This window comes from Lissotriton vulgaris, chromosome 9, assembly GCF_964263255.1.
Source record: "Lissotriton vulgaris chromosome 9, aLisVul1.2, whole genome shotgun sequence".
Classification (NCBI taxonomy): Eukaryota; Metazoa; Chordata; class Amphibia; order Caudata; family Salamandridae; genus Lissotriton; species Lissotriton vulgaris.
In genome coordinates, this window is record NC_141697.1 from 209,080,199 (window position 1) to 209,107,990 (window position 27,792).

Consider the following 27,792-nt stretch of genomic DNA (forward strand, 5'->3'; position numbering starts at 1 on the left):
TTGTGCCGAGAGGAATCGGGCCTCCAACCCCTACAGCGAGGCTCCAGCCGCACGTCAGGTGACGTCGCGCGGCCTGCGTCGCAGGATAGGTCGCGGCTCCGGGCCCAGTCCGCCGCCACCGGGACTCTCTCCTCTCTTCTCCGCGAACCGCGGTTTGCCGGGGTTCCAAGCACCTCCTCAGGGATCTGGGAGTCACCGGGGGTAAAACAGGGCAGTTGGGGCCAAGCTTGACTCTGTGAAGGATGGGGTTTCAGGATATTAGCGGGGCATAGGCGAGGAGCCGAGCGCTCATGCGTCCGCCATTAACGCCGGCAAGCTCCGCCCCCCACTTAGGGGGTAGAGTTACTAAATGTTTGCGCACACAGAAAGGCAAGTTGCTGTGCTGTGTTGCATGAGCAGGAGTTAGTTGAACTGTGTTATATTTATGAAGATATTTGTGAGACCTTTCCAGCTCTCTTCCTGCACTGGTGCACGTGTGGCTGCCTAGTTTCATCATGGGCCTCGTTGCATCATGGAACATGACAGCCCCATGGAAACAAGAGTGCCTGCATTATGGGTAGGATTTATTTCGTGTTGGAAGGTATTTGAGACACATTCTTTTTTATATGTGTTTTGCAGAACACAGCACATTTCTAAAGACAAAGTAATGAGAAGAATTGAAGATATCTCTCAACATTATGCCTCACTTGGGTAAGCACACCATTTTGGTGCAACCTCTAGTTTAATTTCTTTAATAAATATGGTTTTGATTCAGAATACATGGGTGGATGTGTTGGAATGCACCCCAGTGTAGTATAACTCAATGGAAAGGCTAGATTAACATAATTGTAGCAGAATCAAAACAAATAAGAATGCCCCTCACTTCTATCTTTGATGCCAAAATGGCATGTTATTAGAAAAAAACACTTTTCGGGGGAAGTAAACACAGAGGTATGTTTTGACTAGGAAATGTAAAGACGCACATAAAGTGACATAATTCTGAGATCTTAATTGAGTAATTTAATTTAAATTTATTTTGTGGTTCAAGTTACATATGTGCAATTTTTCAAAAGTAAGAATGCATTGAATGCTATGTTAAAATGGTTTCAATGTAAAGTTGTTATTATTTTTTTTAACATGGATAATTATGAAATACCATAATCAAACCACAATAATGAGCTAAAATAAGGGGAGAAGAACAGATTCAACAAGAAATCTAATTTAGTATTAAAGGGTTCAAGGTTGCAGAAGCTTTGCAAAAAAAAAAAAGAAATTGTAGGTAATCTGGGCACAGGCTACATGGATGAGAGACTGAAGTTCTAATGTAGACTGTGAATTAGATCACACACTGAAAAAACAGAGAGAGAAACATTAACCAATTTACCTGGGGATATGTTTATGCAACTTTCATTATTTTGCAAGATCAAATAGGCAATCAGTCTTAAAAGCAATATCATATGTCCTGGGCAGGTCCATTGTCGTTTTCCCTATGTTAGCCTGAGCAAATTTCAGGCTATGCTCTGCTTTGCGCACTTTACTATACAAACATATTTTGCTACTGCCATGCTTTATTTTCACAAACAACCTGCTGTTGTTTTTGCGTTCTGTCCTTTCCTGGGATTTAGTCTGAACACTGAGGACAAGGTCAAACCACAGTGCACCTTTGTATTCTGTTCTGGTCAGGCTATAGCATCTAGACAAAACACCTGAATCTAGCTGTTGTTTGAGAACACATACTTTTGTCATTTAGGAAGGAACAGACATGCAAAACACTCACGTGGAGATATATTTTTCAGAGAACAGACAGCGACTACACCTGTGATGTGGAGCTTTTGTTCGGCATATTAGGATACAGGGTCTGCTGCAAACACCCAGAGATATTTTCATATTTCATCACATTGCTTCTGTAGAAGGGGAGAGGGTGTTAGTCCACCCTGTCTAAAATCATGACAACTCTGTTCATGGTTTATGAATTACTTACTATGCTGACCTACTTTTGTTCAGTTTCTTATTGCTTATTGTGGCAGGTATACTTCATACTAGAGCATGATATTTAAAATAAGTATTTTGAACTCTTCTAGTGTCTCTGTCAGATCTTATTGTGGACAAGTACGAATGTGAGAGTGAAATGGTGTATCCTGTCACCGCAATTTCTGAGAGGGTTGGAAATGTTGTGTTCTGGGGTATCTAAGCACTTGTTCCTCTGTGAGTGAGTAGGAGGGCAAGCAATTCACTATAGCTAGTAGTTCTGGGGATCATTGGTACTAAAGTGGTAGGATAACTCAGTCCTTGCCAACTAACAGCCTGATTTATGAAAGACCAGTTTTGCGAGTCTTTAATAGCGATTCATAAGGAATCGCTATTACAGGCTCGCAAAACGGGATTCATGTAGGAATCGCAAAAAAAAAAGTGATTCCTACATATTCCTTATTTGCGATTAGCAAATTGCTAATCGCAAATAAGGAATAACTCCCTATTCATTCCTATGGGCCAAAAGGCCCATAGGAATGAATGGGGAGTATTCCTTATTTGCGATTAGCAATTAGCTAATCGCAAATAAGACAGCGATTTAAAGGGTGCCAGGGGTGTCCAAAGGACACCCTGTAGCACCCCTTAAATGCAAATTTAAACAGGTGTTGGGCACACACATGTCCAAAGGACATGTGTGTGTGCAACATGCAACTTAGAAAAATGCTTTTAAAAGCATTTTTCTAAGTTTTCGCTATTTACCACGAGGTTTGACCTCGCAGTAAATAGCGGGCCGAAATTGCGAATTCGCAATTTTAAAATGGATGATGAATTGCATTTAAGGAATCTCAAATAGAGATTCCTTAAATGTAATTCCTCGCAAAATAGCGAAATCGCTATTACCGATTTTTGCATTTGGGATGAGGAATCCCAAATGCAAAAATCGCACTCGCAAAGGGCCAGATTCTCAGATTCTGGCCCTTTGTGAGCGCAAATCAGCTTGATGAATCAGGCTGTAAGTTTCTATAGTTCCAACGATAGTTCTGTGACTCCGCAGAATCCCTGCAACAGCACAAATTAAAATTAATTAAAACCTATACACGTCAATAGCACCATGTATTTAAAAGAACTTAATTGTATAAAACAAATTCCACGAAACATGTAAAATTGATAAAGAAGATAACAAGATAATAAGGTTCAGAGAAATTATTGAAACATCAGTCACAAAACCCTAAAATAATTGTAAATCCTTCTTGGACTTCTCTGGGCACAGGGATGATTAAAGGCTGATCAATGAGTGAAGATGTGGTCAGACTGAAGTTGGGGCATTGGTCATGAATGATTGTGCTCTATGACTTATAGGGCATTACCTGAAAAAATAGGTCAAAACAAAAGGCTATATCTGCTGAAGAAACTTTAAAGTAAAGTACAGACTATGAAAAGGAGTAATAATCTGGGTAGTGAAAAAAAATGCATTAGGCGACAATATCTTTCAGCTGATGAAATTCAATAGATCCACTTCTCAGTTTAGTCTACTTTTGTCAGGTTCACAGAGATTTAACATGTCCTGCTGATGCTATGGAAGCTCAGTTTTTAAACAGGGCTTCACTAAGATGATCTGACATTCTGCTTGCTTGCACCGAACCGATTTTATAGAGAGGTATGTTTATTATTCATGATAAGTCTATTCCAAAACTTAGAGGTTTTCTCTTTATTCCATAGCTGTCACTGGGTCCCCACTGTCTCGATAAGAAACTCCAGCAGTTGTAAACATAATTCCAATGACATAGTTTCAGCATTCCTTGTTCACTTGTTAGCAGTGGTTTGGTCCGTAGAAGCTTTTTAGTTCTTATTCAACTTCTTTCAATCTTCCAGTCAGGAAGGGAAGCTACTTATTTTAAGTAGTATGTTGTTCTTCTGTCTAACACCACTCCTCCTACTGGTCCCATAGGGAGATACCACAGAATGACACAAATTAGACTCCTATCAGACAAGAAGCTCATCAGTGCTGGGAAGAAACGTATCATTATGCATGTTTCATCAAAAGAGAATGAAGAAATAACTGTTGGTAAATTGTGCTATGTTTGTGCATGACAGTTATGGCAATTTGATTACTATTCAGTAGTTCCAAAATAAAGTTAAACAGCCCATAGATAAAGGGAGGCTGATATAATTGCGCCTAATTAATTTAAAATAAATTTTTCTCATGAATATGCAGAAACCGAGTGATGTCTGGAAGAAGGCATTGTGGAGAAGGCAGGGTTCTCTACCTGAATCCTTGAAATTGTCACCCTGATGAAGGGCAACTAAAGGTTCATTTGTCAAAGTGTTCTTTGTTTGCTATATGATTTTTATGTCTTCCTCCTTTGAAAGTGGGCAAGTATTGAAATCCTCTAATGGCTTCAACTACTGTAATAGACTTCATAGGTGTCATCCATTTAAAGCATTGTGTGAACTAGAAAGAACAAAAATTGCTATTCGCCTCATTTTCAGCTTGTTTCATGGAGAAGGTAGATTGATATGTTTTGAAATTGGGAAACCTAAACCACCATTATATTTTTTCTTTTTTAAAGAGGACAACGCTATATGTTGAGGCCTGTCCTTCCAAAGGAATTTTTAAAGAGGGATCTATTGTCCTAAATAATACCTAGGAATGTGAACAGAAATCATGGATATATTATAGAATATCAGAGGAGTGAGTAAATGGGGGGACTTTTTTGAAGAAAGAAAGCCTACAGGATTAGAACAATACAGGAGAATGTCATAAGCATAAACTGACATTTTAACCTGATGAAGCCCAAATTGGAAACCTGAAATACAAACATCATGTCGGATTTCGAATAAATAGAGTTCAAGTGCAATGATAAGCAAAAGAGGTGATCAAGGACACCCTTGCTATACCCCTCTAACAAAGGAAAAGATTTGGAAAGCTCACCATTAACAAAGATTGCAGTTTTAGTACACGAATATAGTAGGAAAATGAAAGCAACTGATTAGGGTGGAAAACCAATCAATTTTAATGCATGAAACATACAATCCCATCCTATCAAAAGCTTTTTCTGCATCAAAAGCAAGGATGTTAAAAAAGACTCAAGAATTGTCAGAAGGTGGCCGTCCCTTAACAAAGCCGGATTATTCAGGGCCTATATTATCAGGTAGGACAGGGTCAATATGTAATGTGAAAATCTTGGCAAAGATGTTGTAGTAAGTATTGATTTAAAGGATGGGATGATAATTCTTGCAAAGAAAAATACCTTTATTGTCTTTTGGAATTCGACAAACCATGGATCCTTGGAAAGTGCCCTTTGAAGTAACTTCAGCAATGAATGAATTAAATAAAAGAAAAAGGTTTGGAAGTAGAAGGTTTGCAAAGTGGCCATAAAATTCAATATTAAATTGGTCCAAAAAAGCTTGTCAACAGAGACTGGACCATACACATTAAAATAGTTTAAGGTCTGTTAGCAATAAGGAGTTTAACAATAATCCAATTACCTTCAGAGTCAAATTCGTGATGAACCAATCAATCAATCATATCATTTGTAAAGCGCAATACTCACCTGTCAGGGTCTCAAGGCGCTGGGGTGGGGAATGCTGCTACTGCTCGAAAAGCCAGGTCTGAGGAGTTTTTTGAAGGTCAGCAGGTCTTGGGTCTTCCGTAGGAAGATGGGGAGGGTGTTCTTGGCCTTGGCAGCGAGGTGGGAGAACGATCTGCTGCCGAAGGTCACTCTTCAGAAGCGGGGGACTGTGGAGAGGGTGAGGTCGGTGGAGCGGAGCATGCGGTGGGGGTGTAGAAGCTGATTCATCTGTTGAGGTACATTGGTCCGGTGTTGTGGAGTGCCTTGTGTGCGTGGGTGAGGAGCTTGAAGCTGATCCTCTTGTTGACCGGGAGCAAGTGCAGGTCTCTCAGGTGGGGTGTGATGTGGCTGCGGTGAGGGTTGTCGAGGATCAGGCGTGCAGAGGTGTTCTGGATGCGTTGGAGCCGTCTCAGGAGTTTGGACGGAGCTCCTGCGTGGAGGGCGTTTCTGTAGTCCAACCTGCTGCTGACGAGGGCCTGGGTGACCGTTCTTCTCGTTTCATTCGGGATCCACTTGTAAATCCTGCGGAGCATGCGGATGGTGTTGAAGCAGGAGGAGGAGACAGCATTGACCTGTTTAGTCATGGAGAGGGTGGAGCTAAGGATGACCCCAAGGTTGCGTGCGTGGTCGGTGGGTGTTTGGGCGTTTCACAGTGTGGTCCGCCACCAGTAGTCATCCCAGGTCGAAGGGGTGGATCCCATGATGATGACCTCCATCTTGTCCGAGTTCAGCTTCAGTCTGCTGTTCCTCATCCATTCAGCGACGACCTTCATTCCTTCATGAAGGTTGGTTTCGGTGGTGTGGGGGTCCTTGGTGAGGGAGAGGATCAGCTGGGTGTCATTGGCATAAGAAAAGATGTTGAGGTCGTGCTGACAGGCGACGTGGGCGAGCGGTGCCATGTAGATGTTAAACAGAGTTGGGCTGAGGGAGGTGCGTGTTCTGCCAGAGAGGAAGGAGGTGGTTCAGTCCAGGGCCATCTCTTGGATCCTGGCGTTGTGGAGGCGTGTTCGTAGTGTGTGGCGGCAGACCGTGTTGAAGGCGGCTGACAGGTCTAGGAGGATGAGGGCCGCCATTTCTCCGTTGTCCATCAGGGACCTGATGTCATTGATGGCAGCAATGAGGGAAGTCTCGGTGCTGTGGTTGCTGTTGAACCCGAACTGGGAAGGGTCCAGGATGTTTTTCTCCTCGAGGTAGCTGGTCAGTTTTTCATGGCTACAAATCAGTACCCTGAGTTTCTTCTCTAAAGCTGAAAAAGTGAACACTTTAAACAACATTTTAACTTCACCTCAAATTCAGAAAGATACGATTTCTGAAGCAATGCAATATCAGTTTTTAAATTTTACTAAATGAGGTAACACCCATTTTCTTTAATAGACTTGCCTAACCCTTTAATGTCCCAAGGACTAACCCAGAATTTAATACTAAAACAGTAACATGAACAATGAATATGTCTACAGCAGCAAAATTGAGAACAAGATAAAAAAATATGGAAAGAAAGGAGAATCAAACTTATGCTTGGTGAAGAAAAGAAAGGGAAGAGGAACGACAATATAGATAATAGGAAGATACATATGATAGAGCGGAACCCTATACAGGAACAGGGTCAGAATCAGGGAGGGGGGAATTTGAAACAAAAAGAGACAGTAGAGGTCATACAAATGACAACTGAAGAACATAGTTACAAAACACACAAAAGAAGGGAGGGTGGCAATACCAGAAGACGACGACCACGGTCGAACTCCACAGGAAGTCAGGGCAGCCTTAACATAAATGAAGTTACATATGCAGAGGAGACCATATGGGAAACAGGATGCATGAATATATACCAGCATTATAAAAGAGAGACAATATGAACATAATTCAAATAGACATAAGAAAAAGCAACATGATAATTAGACAAACATTAAACAAGTACTCAATGAGTTTTTCAAGCAAGGAAAACAGGCAGAAAAGAACAAAATGACAATTAAGAAATCTTTGAAGTATCAATGCTTTCTGCTCTGTGGTGCTGACAAATTTCTGTAACACAGTTAGATCCTCATGTGTGGTTGTCTTTTCCTTGTATGTTACTTTAAATAGGCATGGATGTATTAGACCATATCTGGCATGTATAGCTCTTAGTTGAAGAAGCAGGTCAAGAAATTGTTTCCGATGATCTGTAGTGGCTTTAGCTAAACCCTGGGAGAAGGACAGACAATGACTATCCCAATAACATGATTTCCTGGATTTGCCAGCTGACATGACTTGTAACAGGTCAGTATATTGCAAGAAGAACAAAATGACACAATGTGGTTTTCTTGAGACTCTGGGACCAAGTCTGTGAGCCGGTTTTATGTTAAGTGGGGCAGTAGTAGACATATCAAGATGTTTTGGCGAAATATTTTGAAAGAAGACAGACGGGTCGGAACCCTCAATGTTTTCAGGTAGTTCATATATGCAGAGATTATTCCTGAATTCTGCTTCTCCAGATCTTCAGCTTACCTTTTAAGAAGAGCTATTTCTGATTCCAGAAAAGAAATATGTGAGCATGCAGACTGAAATGTTTCGATTCTTTGTTCCACAATGAGAGCCCCCGATTCTAAATAAAACCATTTATCATTCAGGTGTTGTAATGGCTTATTAATTTCTTCCATGAAGTGTTTTAGTGCATGGATTTCTTCAAGAAACATATCCATGGAAACTGATGAGGTCTGCACTGGAGACGGGGGATCTTTTTTGGGCCATTTAGTGGATCACACAGTAATTTTTTTCTTGATAAAAGTGCTTTTTGAATGGCACCCGGAAGAGATTAAGATTTGTGGAAAGAGGCGTCTTCCATTTTGTTGCGATTCGAATCTGAATCTAAGTGTGTAGTCTGATTGGAGGAACATTAGAGCTTAGGATTTTTTAAGTGCTTCATATAGCAGAAACAAAATAAATATATAGATATAGGTTTCACACCAGTTATAGTTAGGTGGAAATTTTACTCGCATAAAACTATTGAAATTCCCATGTTATAGTTAGTTGGACTCACTATAACTTGCGCTTGCAATGCACTGCTGATGACGTCACATATTACATCACTCATGACATGGTCAGTGACATCACTCATGACATCACTGATGACATCTCAAATGACATCACTGATGACAACATCCTTGTGACAAAGTGACAGACCTCCTATCAGCATAAAATAACCTTTGACACACACATTAAAAAATAGAAACTAACATTTTCTTTAAAAAGGAGAAACCAATACCAATTACAACAGCTTATTAGCTAATTCCAACATCTACATACACATCCACTCATTCACCAACAGTTCTATATAGTCACTCATGCATGTACTTACTCATCATATGTACTCATACACCTATACATCCTGTTACACACTAATATTCATCCATATAGTTACTCACACACAAATTCACACATGCAAATAAACTATCAAAAAACCATTTACTTGATTATACTGCTATATACACACCACTACACATACTTCTACAGAAACTGAAACATATTTAACAATCAATTATAAAAACACATACTCACTAACCTACCCATACACACAATCATCCACCCATACAGTCTTGCACACATGCTGTCTTCAAAATACATACAAATAGTGAGTCACTCATTCATGCATGTGCGCTCTAAGTAATATCCCCCACCGAACCATACAGACACTGATACTGATACTCAAAAAAAAACAACAAATAACCCATATACACACTCATGTAGCTACTCACCAACCCATGCAGCCACTTATACACAAAGTGAGACACAGAAACAGATATTTAAATATTTAAACATTACTCGCTAATATATGTATTCACTAAGATACATTTAATAAGTCAGTTAACCAATCAATTTTACACAAAAAAAACTTCCATTTAGACATTTATTTTCCCATTTATTCTTCCATCAACCTTTAGATATTCATATATAAAAATATTTATTTTTCAGAAAGATACACATTCACTGGATGATGTAATCAGTGATGTCATTTGAGATCTCATCAGTGATGTCATGAGTGATGTCACTGACCATGTCATGAGTGATGTAATATGTGACGTCATCAGCAGTGCATTGCACGCGCAAGTTATAGTGAGTCCAACTAACTATAATGTGGTAATTTCAATGGTTTTATGCGAGAAAAATTTCCACCTAACTATAACCGGTGTGAAACCTATGGTTTTTTCAGTGAATTTAATAGGTTTTGTAAATGCTAATTCCCAACTATACCTGGTGTGAAACCTATGGTTTTTTCAATGAATATATATATATATATATATATATATATATATATATATATATATATATATATATATATATATATATATATATATATATATATATATATATATATATATATATATATATTCATATATATATATATATATATATATATATATATATCGTTGTATGTAGCGTTGTATGGCACTAATATGCTTATAACAACAATAACTGTACCATGTTTTACGAAATAATAATTATGTGATTACGTTTGGAAATTAACCCCGTAATGAATTTATTTGTTTTGACGGAAACGTGCACCACAGAAGCCAGTGTCAATCTGTCATTCAGTTCTATGATTTTACATGTCACGTGATGTATCACGTGACATCGATGCACTTTAAATGTTTGTTTGTATATTGTAAACTTTAATCGTGACCAAGCCTGCTGGGTCAGGCAAAACGCGTTGATAAGCGGCAAGGATAGAAAATAAAAGAAGTTTTCACCACAGTGTTGTCGTCTCCTCTTCAGATCGATTGTTGAGGTTGGGTTCGTAATATGATTCATGCCTTTGCTCGTGAGGCCGGAAGACGACGCGCCCTCTGATTTGGTGACGGCAGAAATTCGTGAGCAATTGGAGAAGTTTGTTTGCTGCTGTCCCCCTCACGCAGACCGAGTCGGAGAAGTCGGAAAAGAACTCCGCAGTGTTCCGATTCACATGCCGTGCAGAACCCGTGCCAAGACCTGGGTGAGTGTAAACAATCACCGGATGATTGCGTGGCGGGAACAGAGGCGTTTGTGATTACTCGGAGTATGAGGGTCTGCGGCATTGAGGAAGAGGGAAAGCTTTGTGTGGGAGGGTCTGAGATCAAGTCAGCCCCACACTAGCGGTTGGTGTAAAACGCAAGGATTAGAACTAATTGAAATGTCGCTCGAAGAAATGAATGAACGCGAGCAGGAAGCATTGCAGATATTTGATGAAGCAACTATAGGTGCTGCGGCAAAACAACAGCCTTCAAAAGTTAGGAATGAGAAAATGCCTGACGTAATGGTGCGACTGAAGCGCCTAGAAAAGTTATCCCGAGGTGAACTTTCAAAATGGTGGGAATCAAGATCCCTTCAGCGTTATCTTGAAGTAGGGAGAATTCCCAGGGGGCTGAGAATACTTGTGGCCCCAACCTATGAAGACCCCGACCCTCTAATGTTACAGGAGTGGGTGGATAATAACCAAGACTCATCTTGCTGCATGTTGAAAATTTTAATTAAGTATGCGGAAAAAGATCGGGCAAAAATGATGGAGGAAATTAATCAAATTAATGATATGCTGGCAAAAGAAGATAATCAGGAACCAATTGTTCTCTACAAAAAGGGGATGGGAGAACGGTTGAAAAAGTTGGGAACTTCTATCAAAGAACGAAAAGCACAGAAGTTCGTAAGGGATAAAAAGGACTACGATCGTGGGCAGATTTATATATTGCCAAACAATTTGAGAATGTCAGGAGAATCAAAATGAGTGGCGCAGCACAGAAACAACAAACAGCCCAATCCGGCATAAACAGCGTACCGAGTTCGGATGTGGTGACCTCAGCAGAGGAAGGGCCCAGTGGGGAAGTTGAAGAACGAATCCCTACAGTTATAGACGAGTTTTTTTTTTTTCAAGAGGACCGACGGTTCAACCTTCGCCCAAGAACAAGAGTAAATTACGCCAAACCGCCAAGAGGAAAAGGCAAAGGAGCAAAAGGCGCCAAGGTGCAAAACAAATAGCAGTGATTAATGCACAAATATCATCTGACATTATCCCGGATATGACTCAACCAAAAACATCGGTGATTAACTTGACCAGCATGAAATTGTCTACTGAGGAGGAAAGGATCCTCAACCTAGAACTATCATTCTGCCCGACTGCCGAATTTAACTACGTCCAAACCAGGATAGACATTTTCAAATTCGCAAGACTTTTGAAATTAAAAAAACATTTCTCTTTCAACCAGTGTTCAGTGAGTGAGACTTCTAATCATGGAAACAGTGAGGCTTCACTGGGTGAATTAAATGTACAGGACATGGACCTCATGCTCGACATCCAACCATCTGGTAGAATATACGAAGATAATGAAAATGGTGTGAGTTTTGAAAGACATATTGCTAATGAACCAATAGAACTGATGAGTCAAGCGGATGAGGTAGCAAGATCTGAAGGACTGGTCATCAATGCGAGTGACCCAACCAACTTTAGACCCAGATCTCTGTATATTCCTTATACTGCATGTGATACCATTGATATCTTCAATGATCTGGTTGTGAATGACTTAAAAAACTTGGAGAAATGTACTAGTGTGTGCAATAAAAAATTTAGCAAGCAAGAAAAAGATCAGACTGCCCTTATTAATAAAAACAAACAAGAGGACAAGTGCATAGTACGTGATGCAGATAAGGGCGGGAATGTAGTCCTCTGGGACAGACAGCAATACTTACTTGAAGCTTATAAACAGCTGAATAATAGAGCCTGCTATGTAAGGGTCAAACCAGAGACCATGTTCACCAGTCACGCACAATACAATTCAGAACTGGATAACTGGTATGGCCAACAACTGATCACTCATGATGAGTATAAATACCTTAAAATAGTCAACCCAGTTACCCCAGTTTTCTATTTGCTCCCTAAGGTGCATAAGGACCCTTGTAATCCCCCTGGTAGGCCGATTATTTCGGCCATAGGTAGTGGGTTAGAAAATACCTACAAATTAATTGATTCTTTTTTAAATCCATTAGCTGCTCAACTCCCGTCGTATATTTTTGATACAGGGGATTTTCTTAAATCCATCTATGATATTCCCTGGGAAGATGACTTGATTTTGGTGACCATTGATGTCACCACTTTGTACACGAGCATTAAGCACAGTGATGGGCTTAATGCTATAAGACATTTCCTTGGGACAAGACCAATCAAATTATGGGCTCATACCCAAATGCTTTTGTCAATGGTCTCAACTTGCTTAAAAACAATTACTTCATCTTTAATGATGAATTATTCCATCAGACCTGTGGCACTGCGATGGGCACCTGCTTCGCCCCCAGCTATGCTAATTTGCATATGGGCTGGTGGGAGGAGCAGGTGATCCGGAAGCAGTGCCAAGAAGAATGGGAAAACAACATCCTCCATTGGAGTCGCTTCATTGACTACTTGTTTGTTGTCTGGAGAGGCCCACTATCTGACTTAAATATGTTTCTGGCTAAAATACAGAAAAACAGTTTAAATTTGAAATTTACCAGTACTGTTAGTACAGAGTCTGTGAATTTCTTAGACCTTACAGTCTATATTAAAGACAACAAACTACAGACTAAATTGTATAGGAAGGAGACTTCTGGAAACACTGTGCTTCATGCCAGTAGCTTCCATCCTACCAATTTGGTGAACAGAATCCCCTATGGGGAAGGTCTGAGGGTATTGAGCAACTGCAGTCACCCTAATGACAGAGATTGTGCATTAACTGACCTTCAATCACATTTTAAACATAGGGGGTACAGTGATAACTGTTTAAATACATCTTTTAGGAAAGTCAGGCAAAAAAACAGAGAAGAGGTCCTCTTCAATAGCAGGAATAAGATGAAGAGTCAAGCTGAAAATGAGTGTAGGTTGGTCACTAATTATAACAAACTGCATGGATTGGTGAGGAAAATCCTGTCACGTCATTGGCACATTATCAAAAATGACTCAATCCTAGGTCCCTCACTAACCAATAGACCCCTTATAACTTTTCGTAAGGCAAAATCATTCAAGTAAATGCTAGTGAAAACCACGTTGACAAAAGCTAAGAAAAAGAGCAAAAAGAGCAATTGGTTGTCCAGGAAAGATGGGTTTCTGAAGTGTAATAAGTGTAAAGCCTGTGAGCATGGGAGGAATGTTAGTACATACCAACCAGGCCTCTCTAATAGAACTAAGAAGATCAAAGGACAATATGACTGCAAGACTGACTGTGCGATTTATGTTTTGAAATGTAAATGCAACCTACAGTATGTAGGGAGCACGATTAAGCCCGTTCATCAACGGGTGATACGACATCTGAGGGCGATAAAAAATGCAGATAGATCTTATCCGGTCGCCCGGCATTTCGAAAAATTTCATGATAAAAATCCAAGCAGTCTGTCCTATTTTGTAATTGATTCCATACCCTTGAATGAGAGAGGGGGGGACAGGATTAAGAGGCTTTGCAAGCTTGAATCATGGTACATAGTGGAATTAAATTCAAAAAGCCCATACGGATTAAACATTGAAGAGGATCTGTACACGCACCTATGAATTTTGACTGAATTGTAATAGTGATGAATTTTGTAAACTTTGCTTCCAGGTTAGTGTTATTCATGTCTTTCAGTTTAGAGTTTTTTTGTAAGATTATTTGTTTACATTTTGTTTTTACACTTTAATGATTGAACTGATCTGATTTGCCAACTGGGGCTAGATTTGCAAACTTATGGGTCTCTGGAGGTTGAGGCCAATCCGCCATAAAATTTGGGGTTTTGATTCAAGTGTGATTCATTGAATATAAGCTAATGGACTACAGTTTTTTTTGGATGAGGTTAAATTGCCCACTTGGGCTGAATTGTGCGTAATCATTTTTGATTATTACTCTCTTCATTTAAATATGTGGCCGCATTAATAGGCGCAATCATTTTGCGTTGTATGGCGCTAATATGCTTATAACATCAATAACTGTACCATGTTTTACGTAATAATAATTATGTGATTACGTTTGGAAATTAACCCCGTAATGAATTTATTTGTTTTGACGGAAACGTGCACCACACATGCCTGTGTCAATCTGTCGTTCAGTTCTATGATTTAACATGTCACGTGATGTATCACATGACATCGATGCACTTTAAATGTTTGTTTGTATAACTTTGTAAACTTTAATCGTGACCAAGCCTGCTGGGTCAGGCGAAACGCGTTGATAAGCGGCAAGGATAGAAAATAAAAGAGGTTTTCACCACAGTGTTGTTGTCTCCTCTTCAGATCGATTGTTGAGGTTGAGTTCGTAATATATATATATATATATATATATATATATATATATATATATATATAAAATTCCTATGGCAAAATGAAACCCCTCATTTTGTTCTTTTTCAAATTAAGTGTATTTAGTGTTACCACTTCATTCCAATCAGGTGTGCCATACTTTTGTCATAAGTAAGACTGTTAGCGTTCTAGTTGTTCTTTAGAACACTCTGGGACATTCTGTCATTGGGCTATAGTTGGGCTACATCTGGCTGATATTTGGGCTACATTTAGGCTCTTTTGTCTCTGGTGGCCATCTTGAGAGACTGCATATAAGAAATGTTTTTAATGAAATATAAGAGGATTTGAGAAGTCACTCAAAATGTGCCCTAATTTTTCTTTCTTCAGCACTAATCATAATTTCTATGGCAAAATGAACCCCCTCATTTTGTTCCTTTGCAAATTAAATATTTTAAGTGTTAACACTTTATTCCAATCAAGATGACTTCAGGTGTGCCATACTTTTGTCATAAGTAAGACTGTTAGCGCTCTAGTTGTTCTTTAGAACACTCTGGGACATTCTGTCATTGGTCTATTGTTGGGCTACATCTGGCTGATATTTGGGCTACATTTGTTTTTTTTTTTTTCTCTGGTGGCCATATTTGGGCTACATTGGGCTACATTGGGCTACATTTGTGCTCCAACATATATATAGCCCAATGTAGCCCAATATATGTTTTTTCAAAGTTAATTTTCGTAAAAACCACTGGAGCACATATCTTGAGACATAGCAAAGGCACATCGGGCTACCAGTCCCTACAATTTTGCCAAGTTTGGTGGAAATCCATTCAGCCGTTCGGGCTAAAAGTGAGGTTGACCGCCCTATGGAAATTTACATGGGGAAAACACGTTTTGGGAACCCTCTTTTATCTCGGCCCCCGCTTGACGAATCCCCCCGAAGCTTTCAGGGAAGGACCGGAGCTCCGCGAGGCAAATTTGAGGAAATTTACAGGCAGATTCGTCAACCGGCACCAAAGTTATTCACAATAGAATTTTGAGATTTTGCATTGAAAAAAATCCTAACTAGTGGTGACCGCCAGTAGGTAATATATATATATATATATTCACAGAAAAAACCATAGGTTTTAGGCCATATATAGTTAGGGATTTGCATTTACAAAACCTTATTTTACTCGCATAAAACCAATGAAATTCGCATATATAGTTAGATGCGCTAACTATATATTTGAGTTGTCATCAGTGATGTCATCAGTGATGTCACTGACCATGTCATGAATGATGTAATATGTGACATCATCAGCAGTGGATTGCGGGTGCGCGATATATAGTTAGCGCATCTAACTATATATGCGAATTTTATTAGTTTTATGCGAGTAAAATAAGGTTTTGTAAATGCAAATCCCTAACTATATATGGCCTAAAACCTATGTTTTTTTCTGTGAATTTCAATGGTTTTTTAATACCAAATATCAAATGCTGTCAAATGTCAAGTACATGATAGGTAAAAACATTTTCGTGTTTATGGACGCTGATGTGCTTTGAACGCTGCCCCCCCCCTCCCCCCCTCTTTTCTCTTAGCAGTACTCTCTCTTTGCAGATAGTGAAGTGTAGTTAACGCAGGCCTTTGCCCCCGTTGTAATCCGTCGTGCCTGCTTCTCTCTCTATTTGATTGATTGCTATCCAAGCATTTACTGTTTTAGAATTGGTTCTCTTTGGTTCATTCTGTATTTACAAACAAGCACAGAGTCGCAATACTCTGTTTAGTCTTTGCAGATAGTGAAAAATAGTTTAAAAAAACAAAAGGAATCGAGCAAAATCAGTAGGCCACTAATGGGATCTGTTTTTGACCTCGCTAAAATAGAAACATTAAGAACAACCCCTCATGAGAAATACGAAACTAGTAAGATGAACTTAGCTCCACACCATGATGGCTGCAAGACAGCTCGACTCTGCCGCCCACCCCACCCCACCCAAAATAACGTCAAACCCTATGCAAATATTATAAATATATACAACACACCAGCAAAGTAACAGGGTAAAACATTTTATTAAATAACTATTTACATAACTATTTTATACTTTTTGTTGCCCAATCCGGCTAGCTCAATCGATCGAGCATGAAATTCATGCACTCTGATAGCAAGCGTTGCTGCTGATGCTATGCAGACCAAAACTGGTTTTCAGTTTGTACATTCTTCTAGATTTTTCCATCCAAGGCTGGATGACAGTTTGTAGAACGATGGCTTCAGATTTTCAACATACGGTGTGGTGGCGTGGACTGGGAGGGGGCGCTTGGCTCCTGCCCCCTCCCCAAGTAAGATTTTCATACGTGAGTGTACGTTCATGGTGTTGGTCCCTGAGTTGCTTCGATGTCACTGCCATGCTCGAATGGCATAAGTCCTGGATGTTGGGTGCCATAGTTCAGAGTTCTGAGCAGCGCTTGTAACACTGTCCGAAGCTTATTTGCACCTACTGCAGCTTCACTATTCTCAAAGTAAGTGAGGGCCGTTTGTGGACCTGACTGCATTGTTAAACAATGTGATGCGGTGCCTCCCTGAACCGCTTGACGGAGGCCCCCGAGGGGCGGTGAGATGGCACTTAGCTCCTGCCCCCTCCCCAAGTCGTGTTGCCCTGGTGTGGCCTGAGATCTCCCCCGACATAGGCGGCCGGCTCCCGGGGTCCGGCGGAACCTTTTGCCTTTTGATGACTCTTCCATTCTGGACCTTGTCCCACAATCCGTTTGACCTGAAGACACGCTGTAGTGGGGCGCATCCTTTACCGTTTCAGTTGCCATTCCGCCCGCTTTTGCTACACTGTGCCTCTTCCGCCATTCAGCTGTTTACCGCCCGCTCTTGCGACTACAGCGTCTCGCTCACCATGTAGTTGAGTTGCTCCCGCTCTTGCAATGCAACGATAGGCGGCTGCCACAGGACTCTCAAAATGGCGGCCGGCTCTTCAGATTTGGGCGTGGTCCACTAAAATGGCCCTGGGACACCTTGGAACTCGGACGCTTGCCTGATAGGGCTTGGGTCCCATTCTCGAAAGCGTCCCCTCAGCCTTGAAGATTCTACAAAAGTCTTGGGGGCCCCCGACTCCCGCAGGCTTCTGGTGGGGAGCGGCTGCCATGATTGCTCGTGGAATGGCCACGACTGAGCTACGAGATGGTAGTGCTCTCATGCTGACGCCAGCTTCAGTCTGAAACATCCAGAAACACTGTAGACTACCAATTCGATCAGTTCCGGTAGCGCCCCAACATGACCCGGTAGAGAAGAACTTGCCCTCCCCTCTTTGACTGATGGTTCTTGTTGCCTGTCCCTTCTGTTGTCATTTAACAGAACTTTTTAGACTGCTGAAAGGGGTTGTGTTCCGAACGCTGGTTGGTGGAGACATTTTGACTATATTCTGGACCTACGTTGTCGCGTAATGCGTTATATGACACGCCTCGTTAGCGCACCCGGAAGTGCTCCGGTGCACGAAGCGCAGCTTCCCGGAAGTGATCCGGGGCACGGCGCGCAGCGCGTAACGTAAGCATAACAGGTCATGTGACTTGTTAATAAAACTTTTCATTGGTTCATTTTACTTTTGTTATTTTAATGATGAAAGGCTTGGTCATATGAGCTAAAAATTACGCTTTTTATTGGTTTCGAACATTATTTTTTCTTAAACATATATGTTATAATGTTCCAGGCTAATGTACTTTCCCGGAAAATTTACAACTGTCCTGCAAGTAAAATATATTCTTTTTTCGAGAAAAAGGGCGTTTCTTCGTCCCATGACGGAGCCGTTGAGTAAAAGAGGCTCGGCCTGCTGTCTTAGTCGCCGATACGCCTGATTATCAGATTCTTATCGATCACTTTATGTTGCAGGAGTGGAAAACACAACTGCCCTTGACCATTTATCTTTACTGCGTTCCTGCGTATTATACCTTTTATCCGTCATGTAATTGGGCTGCTTTATTTCACTTGCCTTTTACTGATTCGAAAACAGTGACTAAAATTAAAAACTTTACCAATGTAAATACTACCACCATTTTTTGTTTTTAAAACCTTTATTGTGAAAAAGTCAGTATACAAATACGGGCCTATAACCACGTGGGCCGGCCACGGAGCAAACTGAAATCGTATATGATGAGGAGACATTTACATTGTAGAGGAACGTAACGAGCGGGCCATTAGGTTGCAAGAACTAAGGTGTCTAACAGTTGCGGAATCAGTGGACGTACATTTTGTAATTAAAATACGACAGGGCCACTTTCAATAAAATTATCTAGATATACATTTGTGGGCAAGTACCATGGGTGACATTAATTCGAACTTTCAATAGTACAGTAATCAATAACACATCAGAACTTAATGTCAATAGGGATGTCGAAATATTCAATCAATTCTCGTCCCCGCCCGCCATGTGCTTCAAAACTGCATTCATATCTCGTGATATCAAGGTTGTTCAACCAGTACACAACAAGGAGTTACGAGTCCCATTTATACCGGCGCCATTTTGGGCGAGGCCGGGCAGGTCCAGGATATAGTCAAAATGTCTCCACCAACCAGCGTCCGGACCAGAACCCCTTTCGGCCCTTTATGCTACAAGATGGTGTCTTCCATTCAGAAAATATTGTTGTCAGCATTTTGAAAGGAAAGATAAACAGCCGTTCTCCTAGTGAGTCTCACATTGTTACATTTAGGAAGAATGTTGAAGAGTAGTATGTTGAAAATCTGAAGCCATTGTTCTACAAACTCTCAACCAGACTTGGATGGAAAAAAAAATCCTGAAGAATGTACAAACTGAAAACCAATTTTTGTCTGTATAGCATCAACAGCAACGCTTGACTCAGCTTTGTGTGAAGCCGCCATTTTGATTCAATCAATAACGTCCCCCTGCACACATTCAGGTACCTGGTCGTGTCTTCAGGTCAAACGGATTGTGGGACAAGATACAGAAAGGAAAAGGAAAAAAGTTCCGCCAGACCCCGGGAGCCGGCCGCCTATGTCATGGGCGATCTTTGGCCACACCAGGGCGATAGTGAAGCTGCAGCAGGTGCAAATAAGCTTCAGACAGTGTTACAAGCACTGCTCAGAACTCTCAACTATGACACCACCTCAGTGCCATCCGGATCTTGGCGCCTTGTGCTGGTTCCGGCTTATTCACACATCGGTCCGCTACTGACACCACCTCACAGGCCAACGGGGCACCCCACGCTGACTTTCGGCGCAGCATTGTAGGATGGCCACACCAGTGCGGCAACTTGCTTAACACCACCTCGGTGCCATCCAGATCTCGGCGCGTTGTGCTACCTTCGGCCTACTGTAGCCGCAAGTGCGAACGCAACTCAACTGGATAGCGAGTGAAACACCAAGGGGCGCCCCACTGCAGCCGAGGAGCCTCCATCTTGGGGGCGACGCACAGCATCACATTGCTTTCCAATGCAGTCAGATCCTCAAACAGCCCCCACTGACTGACGCGACCTCACAGGCCAACGGGGCGCCCCAAGCCGACTTTCGGCGCAGCATTGTAGGATAGCCATATGTAAGAAATAAAGAGAAATCCAATGGTATATAGATAAGTCCAGGATTTATTCAGCTGCAGCACAGTACTTCCAACCTTCAAGATAACAATACCAGTATATCATTTCAGATCATAACAATTCTAAATGGAATGACATGGACAGTGTGCATGTGCAACTAAGAACAAAGATTCTATTAAAAGGGAAATATGTACAGGGATAGATTAAAAGGGAAATACCTAGTCAGTCAGAATATAACACATTTTCCCCCTTAAAGAAAAGAAAAAACATTTACCTTAAATGCTATATATGCAAAAATCTAGAATGCATAAATATAAAACAACTATGGTACACATTTCGAAACTCTTCTAACATTCCATCTTTTCCCATCTTGAGTAACAACACTATTATGATAAACTCGCATAACCTTCATTGGCTTACCAAATTTGTTTTCTCCTTTAGCAATGTACCCTGGTTTGCGAATTCTAACAACATCTCCAACCATGAATACTGGTTGCTTAACATTCATCCTAGAATCATAATTGTATTTATATTTGTCTTGTTTGAGTTCCACTTTTTCAGCCACATCCTTAATATTCACATCAGTCACTTGTTGACTACAACTTTTCTTAAACCACCAAGGACATAATCCCGAAGCAGGATCTCTACCTTTTAGTAAACGGAAAGGAGAGACTTCAGTAGTGGCATGAGGTGTAATACGGTATAACCATAACTTTTCTCTCAATTTATCTTTCCACAAACCTCCAGATTTGCGAGCCCAAAGTAAGTCTCCCTTGAGGACTCTATTATACCTCTCCACTAGTCCATTACCTTGTGGTTCATACAGAGCTGTAGTACAATGCTTAATTCCATACGTGCTCAAAAATTCTGACATGAGTGAGGACTTGAACTGTACCCCATTATCTGATACAATGCACTCAGGAGAACCTTCTCTGGAAAAGATCTCTTTTAAAAACAAAATAACACTTTCAGTATTTGGATGAGGTACTAATTTGACCTCAGGCCACTTTGAGTGATAGTCCACAGCAACAATGGCAAACCTACATTCTTGTGGTAAGAAATTGAACGGACCAGCGATATCAATCCCTAACTTTTGCCATGGATGATCTGGCCACTTCACAGGAACTAAAGGTGCCGGATCACACTTACACGACTTATCACTCTCAATGCACTCAGGACACTCCCTGACGAACTTATCCACTAATCTATCAACCCCTGGCCACCAGAAACTAGACCTAATCAGTCTTTTCATAGATGACATTCCCATATGACATTCATGACTCATTTGTAAAATAACACCTCTCACAGCCAACGGTGGAATACACTTCCCAGCTCTGAACAAAAGATCTCCCTCAATGGCCAATTCATCAACAACGTTATAAAATGGCGTAATCTCAGCAGGAATACGTTCTTTGGAAGGCCATCCCGACCTTACATAGTCTCTAACCTTACACAGCAAATCATCCTCATTCATACCTTTCATCCACATGTCCTCTGATATAACTTTGTATTTTTCTGAAAACATTTCAGAAATACTGGTCACCACCTCTGTATCTTCTTCAACCCCAGAACTAGTACATGGCAATCTAGACAAACAGTCTGCAGTCACATTTAGCTTCCCAGGTACGTATTCAATGTCAAAACTATATTCTTGCAAACGTGACATCAATCTTGCAATGCGAGCTGTGGCATTTAGCCCTCCACCAGGTGAGAGAATGCCCACCAACGGTTTGTGATCAGTGCGTATTAGAAATCTTGCACCCCAAATGTAATCCCGGAAATGCTCAACGCCCCATACACATCCTAACAATTCCTTTTCTATGACAGCATACCGTCTTTCAGTTTGATTCAAAGATCTGGATGCAAACGCAACGTTCCAATCTTCCTTTCCAGAACGTTGTGAAAGCACACAACCTAAACCATAAAGGCTGGCATCTACTGTCAAAATGCAAAGTTTGTTCAAACAAAACGGCCTTAAAGTAGGTGCTGACACCATATCGAGTTTGACACTTTCGAAAGCATCCTGCTGTTTAGATCCCCACAAAAACTCTACCTCCTTCCTTGTCAACTCCCTTAACGGCTCCATCTTGGTCGCAAAGTTTGCAATAAACTTACTGTAATATTCGCACAGTCCTAGGAACGACAACAACTTGTCCTTACAATCTGGTGCGGGTGCCTTTAAAATAGCATCTACCAAAGATCTTTTTGGAGCAACACCATCACCAGAGATTGTGTGTCCCAAATACTCTATGGTCTTTTGAAATAACTTACACTTCTTACTCTTAATAGTAAGTCCAAACTTATCTAACATCTTGCACACATTCCTCAAATGCTCCATGTGTGTTTCCTCATTTCTGGAGAAAACCAAAATATCGTCTTGGAAGCACTTCACGTACTCACTCATGTCCTTAAATATATGATACATAGATCTCTGAAAAACAGAGGCTGCCGACGCCAAACCGAACGGCATCCGTTTAAACTGGAACAAACCCTGGGGTGTGATAAAAGCAGTGAGATGGCGTGACTCCTCTGCTAACACAACCTGATGATACGCCGATCTCAAGTCCAACGTGGAAAATATAGTACCACCTCCCAGCATACTCACGACTTCGTTGATATTGGGCAGGGGATGACAGTCTACCACTATGTTTGCATTGAGTGCTCTCAAATCAATGCACAACCTCAAAGATTTGTCAGGTTTGCGTGCCAAAACCATTGGCGAAACCCATTCGGATGACTCTATCTCTTCTATGACATCATTTTTTAACATGTCATTCAGTGCGTCACTTAATTCTTCTCTAATATTAAGTGGTACTGGCCTAAGTTTTTGTACCACTGGAATAGCTCGTTGTTTAAGCTTAATGACATGAGTGAAACCACTTAATTTACCTAATTTGTCTGAAAACACACTAGGAAACTCATCTGACAGAGTCTTCCAAACATTGCTCTCTTCTACTGATCTGATACCATCTTCTGACATATCACAATCATATGACACCATGACAGGATCTTTGTTGCGTGGATTCAACGTAATGTGAAGTCTGAATTGATCCCGCCACCCCAAAACATTCACTCCCTTTACAACCACATACAGTTTGATATATGCAGATTGATCTTTGAAATAAATCATAGAGGCAATATATCCTATAAAATCAATACTAGAACCATTAAAGCCTTTTGCCATGACATCGGGGGGACACAATTCACTTTTAGAAATGATATTCTTGTACATTTCATCAAAATACCTCTCAGTTATGATGGTCCAAGGAGACCCAGAGTCAGCCATCAACTCTAACTCTACTCCTTTAAACCTAACAACACATTTTGGGGATTCCAAATAATCCTCCTCAAGCAAACTTATACTTATAATAGACACAATCATCCCACTTACTCTGTTTGGTTCATCAGACACAGCATGTTCATATCTAACTAAACTTGAATCATAGTCTGTTTCATCTCTCACACAAGAAACTTCCTTTTTCTTGAAATAACCTCCTTTATCCCCACTTTTCTTTTTGTCTTCTCTACATGAGTTGGAAAAATGACCCACCTTTCCACACTTGTTGCACTCCTTGCCTAAAGCAGGGCAAAATTTAAACGTAGCAACATGATTGTAACTCCCACATCTAAAACACACGATGCGGTTGCGTGGTCCAAACTTATGACTTTGGGGACCTCTTGCAACATTGTTCATTGCACATACTTCTTCAGTTAACTTGTCAGTCTTACTACCCTTATTGCTTGTTTCCTCTATCGTTTTCATCCATTTGTTAGATTGCTCAAAAGCTTTAGCAGTAGAGATACACTCCAACAGAGTTGGGTTACCCACAATCCACAACTGTTCTTGTGTTTTCTTGCATTTAACATTTACAATTATGTTATCTCTAAGCATCTCATCTGTCATATTACCAAAATTACATGGCATAACTAAAGCTCTCAGACCTGTTAGAAAATCATCAAAAGATTCATTTTCTTTTTGCGTTCTGGTATAAAACTTGTATCGATTTAAAGCTAGACTAGTGGTGGGTTTAAAACGTGTTTCTACACAAAGCATAGCTTCATCAAAAACCCCATTATCACCAGGAATGGATGGTAAATTTCTGAAAATAGCTTGTCCCTCAGAACCCAGGCAATGTAAGAAAATATTTTTCTTCCTTTCATTCCCCATCCTTTCCCCATCAATAGCTTTTAAATAAGTCATAAACTCCTCCTTCCATCTGTTCCACGGAATGGGAGGATCACCTTTGCTTTGTAAGAATTTTGAAGGAGGATCGAACTGCATATTAACTAGCAAAAGTAAGTATCACAGCAATGAACAAAAATAAATGAAATGTAAATAGCATAAACAAATGAAACACAATAAAATGAAAATACCATACACTAATTGCTACTAATTAATGAAATATAAGTTAATGAGTACACCAGCTGTGTACATCAGCGAAAATCCAATGAAATCAGCGTAGGAGTAATATTCCAATGTGTTGTAAATCTTCTCGAATTCAGTCAAAAAGTACCTTCGATAGCAGTACCTTCGTTGCAGTACCTTCGTTGTTATACGTGGCACAAATACCCTGAGCGAGACGTGCTGTGAACGAACAACTTCTAAAGCGCGTTGCAAACACTCTCAGGGAGACGCGCTCTGCTTCGCGGCAGCGTCCGTGAACTTCAAACAGTAAACAAATATGGCCGCTGCGTAGACGTTGCGCATTACGTCATGCGTTGCGTTTTCCTGTCTCCATGGATACAGCACGCTAAGCAGCGCACGGAAGGAGAAACAGAAAACTTTACTCGCGTGCCGTTTTCAAAGGTAAACGCGAAGTATTTGTTTAAAAGCTGTAAGATTTCACAGAAAAACTTGCAAAGATCGTAGTTTTCACGTAATGCAATGATAGAAAACGGTGATAGCGGTCGCAGTTCAGGTTCACTTAGGGTTCAGAGAAAATTACATAGTTCCAGCAAAACGAATGTAGAATCGGATCTTTCCTTGTTTCCATGTAGCCACAGGTCACACTCCAAAACGATAGCTTCTGGAGGAAAATCCAAGTACTTTTGGAAAGTAAATCCACAATCCAAAAGCTTCTGAAAATGGGTAAACTGCAAATACTCCAAAAACTTCCCAATTTCCAGTTTTGTACCACTCCTGTGCTGCTGATGTAGAAGTAGTAGGTACCGGTCACCCTCGTCGCCAATTTTGTAAGAAATAAAGAGAAATCCAATGGTATATAGATAAGTCCAGGATTTATTCAGCTGCAGCACAGTACTTCCAACCTTCAAGATAACAATACCAGTATATCATTTCAGATCATAACAATTCTAAATGGAATGACATGGACAGTGTGCATGTGCAACTAAGAACAAAGATTCTATTAAAAGGGAAATATGTACAGGGATAGATTAAAAGGGAAATACCTAGTCAGTCAGAATATAACACCATACCAGTGCAGCAACTTGCTGGACACCACCTCGGTGCCATCCGGATCTCGGCGCGTTGTGCTGCCTTCGGCCTATTCGCACATCGGTCAGCTACTGACGCCGCCTCACGTGCCAACGGATTTTCTACGCTTTTTATAGCCCTATGCCGCATAACAGGTCATGTGACTTGTTTATAAAACTTTTCATTGGTTCATTTTACTTTTGGTTTCCTAATGATGGAAGGCTTGGTCATATGACCTAAAAATAACACTTTTCATTGGTTTAGAACATTTTTTTTCTCCAAAACGATGAAAGCCCCACCTTGTTTCTGGATGTTTCAGACTGAAGCTGGCGTCGGCATGAAAGCACCACCATCTCGTGGCTCCGTCGTGGTCATTCCGCGAGCAATCATGGCAGCCGCTCCCCACCAGAAGCCTGCAGGAGTCGAGGGCCCCCAAGACTTTTGTAGAATCTTCACGGCTGAGGGGACGCTTTCGAGAATGGGGTCCAAGACCTAGCAGACAAGCGTCCGAGTTCCAAGGTGTCCCAGGGCCATTTTAGTGGACCAGGCCCAAAAAGGAAAGAGCCTGCCGCCATTTTGAGAGTCCTGTGGCAGCCGCCTATCGCTGAACCGCAAGAGTAGGCGCAACTCAGCTGAATGGCGGATTTTGGCACAGTGTACCAAAAGCGTGCGGAATGGCAACTGAAACGGTAAAGGGGCGCCCCACTACAGCACACGAGCCGCCACCTGGGGAGGCCCGTTCACGCCGCCTCTCCCCCCTCCCCCGGGGCGCCCCACGCCGTTTTTCGGAGCAGCATTATAGGATACAAAAACCAGTGCGGCAGTTTACTGGACATCACCTGGGTGCCATCCACATCTCAGCGCGTTCTGCTGCCTTGGAACTATTCGCACAACAGACCGCTACTAACAAGGCCTCCCCAGGGACGCCCCATGCCATTTTTCGGAGCTGCATTGTAGGATACCAAAAACCAGTGCGGCACCCAGGTGACATCACCTGGGTGCCGTCCAGAACTCAGCTCGTTGTGCTGCCTTGGGACTATTCGCACAAAACACAGCTACTGACCATTGTTGCTTCTTTTTACAAAAAAATGTTTAAATGTGTTTACTGTTTTTGTTGCGTTGTATATATTTATAAGTTATTAAAGTTTTATAATTCTACTACTTTGTTGAAGTGCTATATATTATTAATGCGACACATAATTGTAAAAGCTTTGATGTACAAAGAGGCATCCCTGGAATCTTCCGCTTCAGGCTCGGTCCCACACACCCTCACAGTGAGAATCCCCTCCCCAAGCACAATACAGGATGGTTATCAGATAATAGGAACCCGTATGGTGTGACGGATCTCATGGGGTGGGGGCCTTCATCTACTGTAACTCCTTTGAAGAGGGGTGATTCTCATACATGCCAACATTTCAGAAGAGCAAAGTGGGAGATTTAAAAAAAAAATCGGGAGAATGGGGCCTTGAATCGGGTTATTGTCATGTGTGGGCTTTGGAAGTGTGCTGCTGCAGGATCGGACATTTCAAACTCACCTTTCCGAAGCATGGAGCGCAATAGCAGGCAGAGAAAGGGTGATGCAAGTGTTGAACACTGCCTGGCCTGGCAAGTTGCTGGCAGTGCCCCCCCCCGCCCCCCGCCCGCTCCTGAAACAGGGCACACACACCGCCGCCCAGAGTACTTCACAGATCTTTAAAAGACCATGCGCTTGTTAATGAGGCTTAAATGGTTTATCACCCCTTCTAGAGCCCCTGCATCGGCCCTCTGACGTTTCCTAGAAGAATTAGCACGTTACACAATACCAAGCCCTGTCAGCTGAAACCCCCGAGGAATCGGGTTTTTGCTTGCAGGAATCGGGAGGCGGGAGACTAGCACTGAAATCGGTAGTCTCACGCCTGAATCGGGAGGGTTGGCATGTCTGGATTCTCTACAGCTGGGGCCATAAACTACATCCGCAGGGCTAAGTGATAGCCTGGGACCGGCCTGGACAATCGGACACAGAGGAAGAGGAGTGTCAGAGGGTACGGTAGTGAATAGGGTGAAAGGAAGGTGTCGGGCGGGCACGGGGTGTGATTCTCAG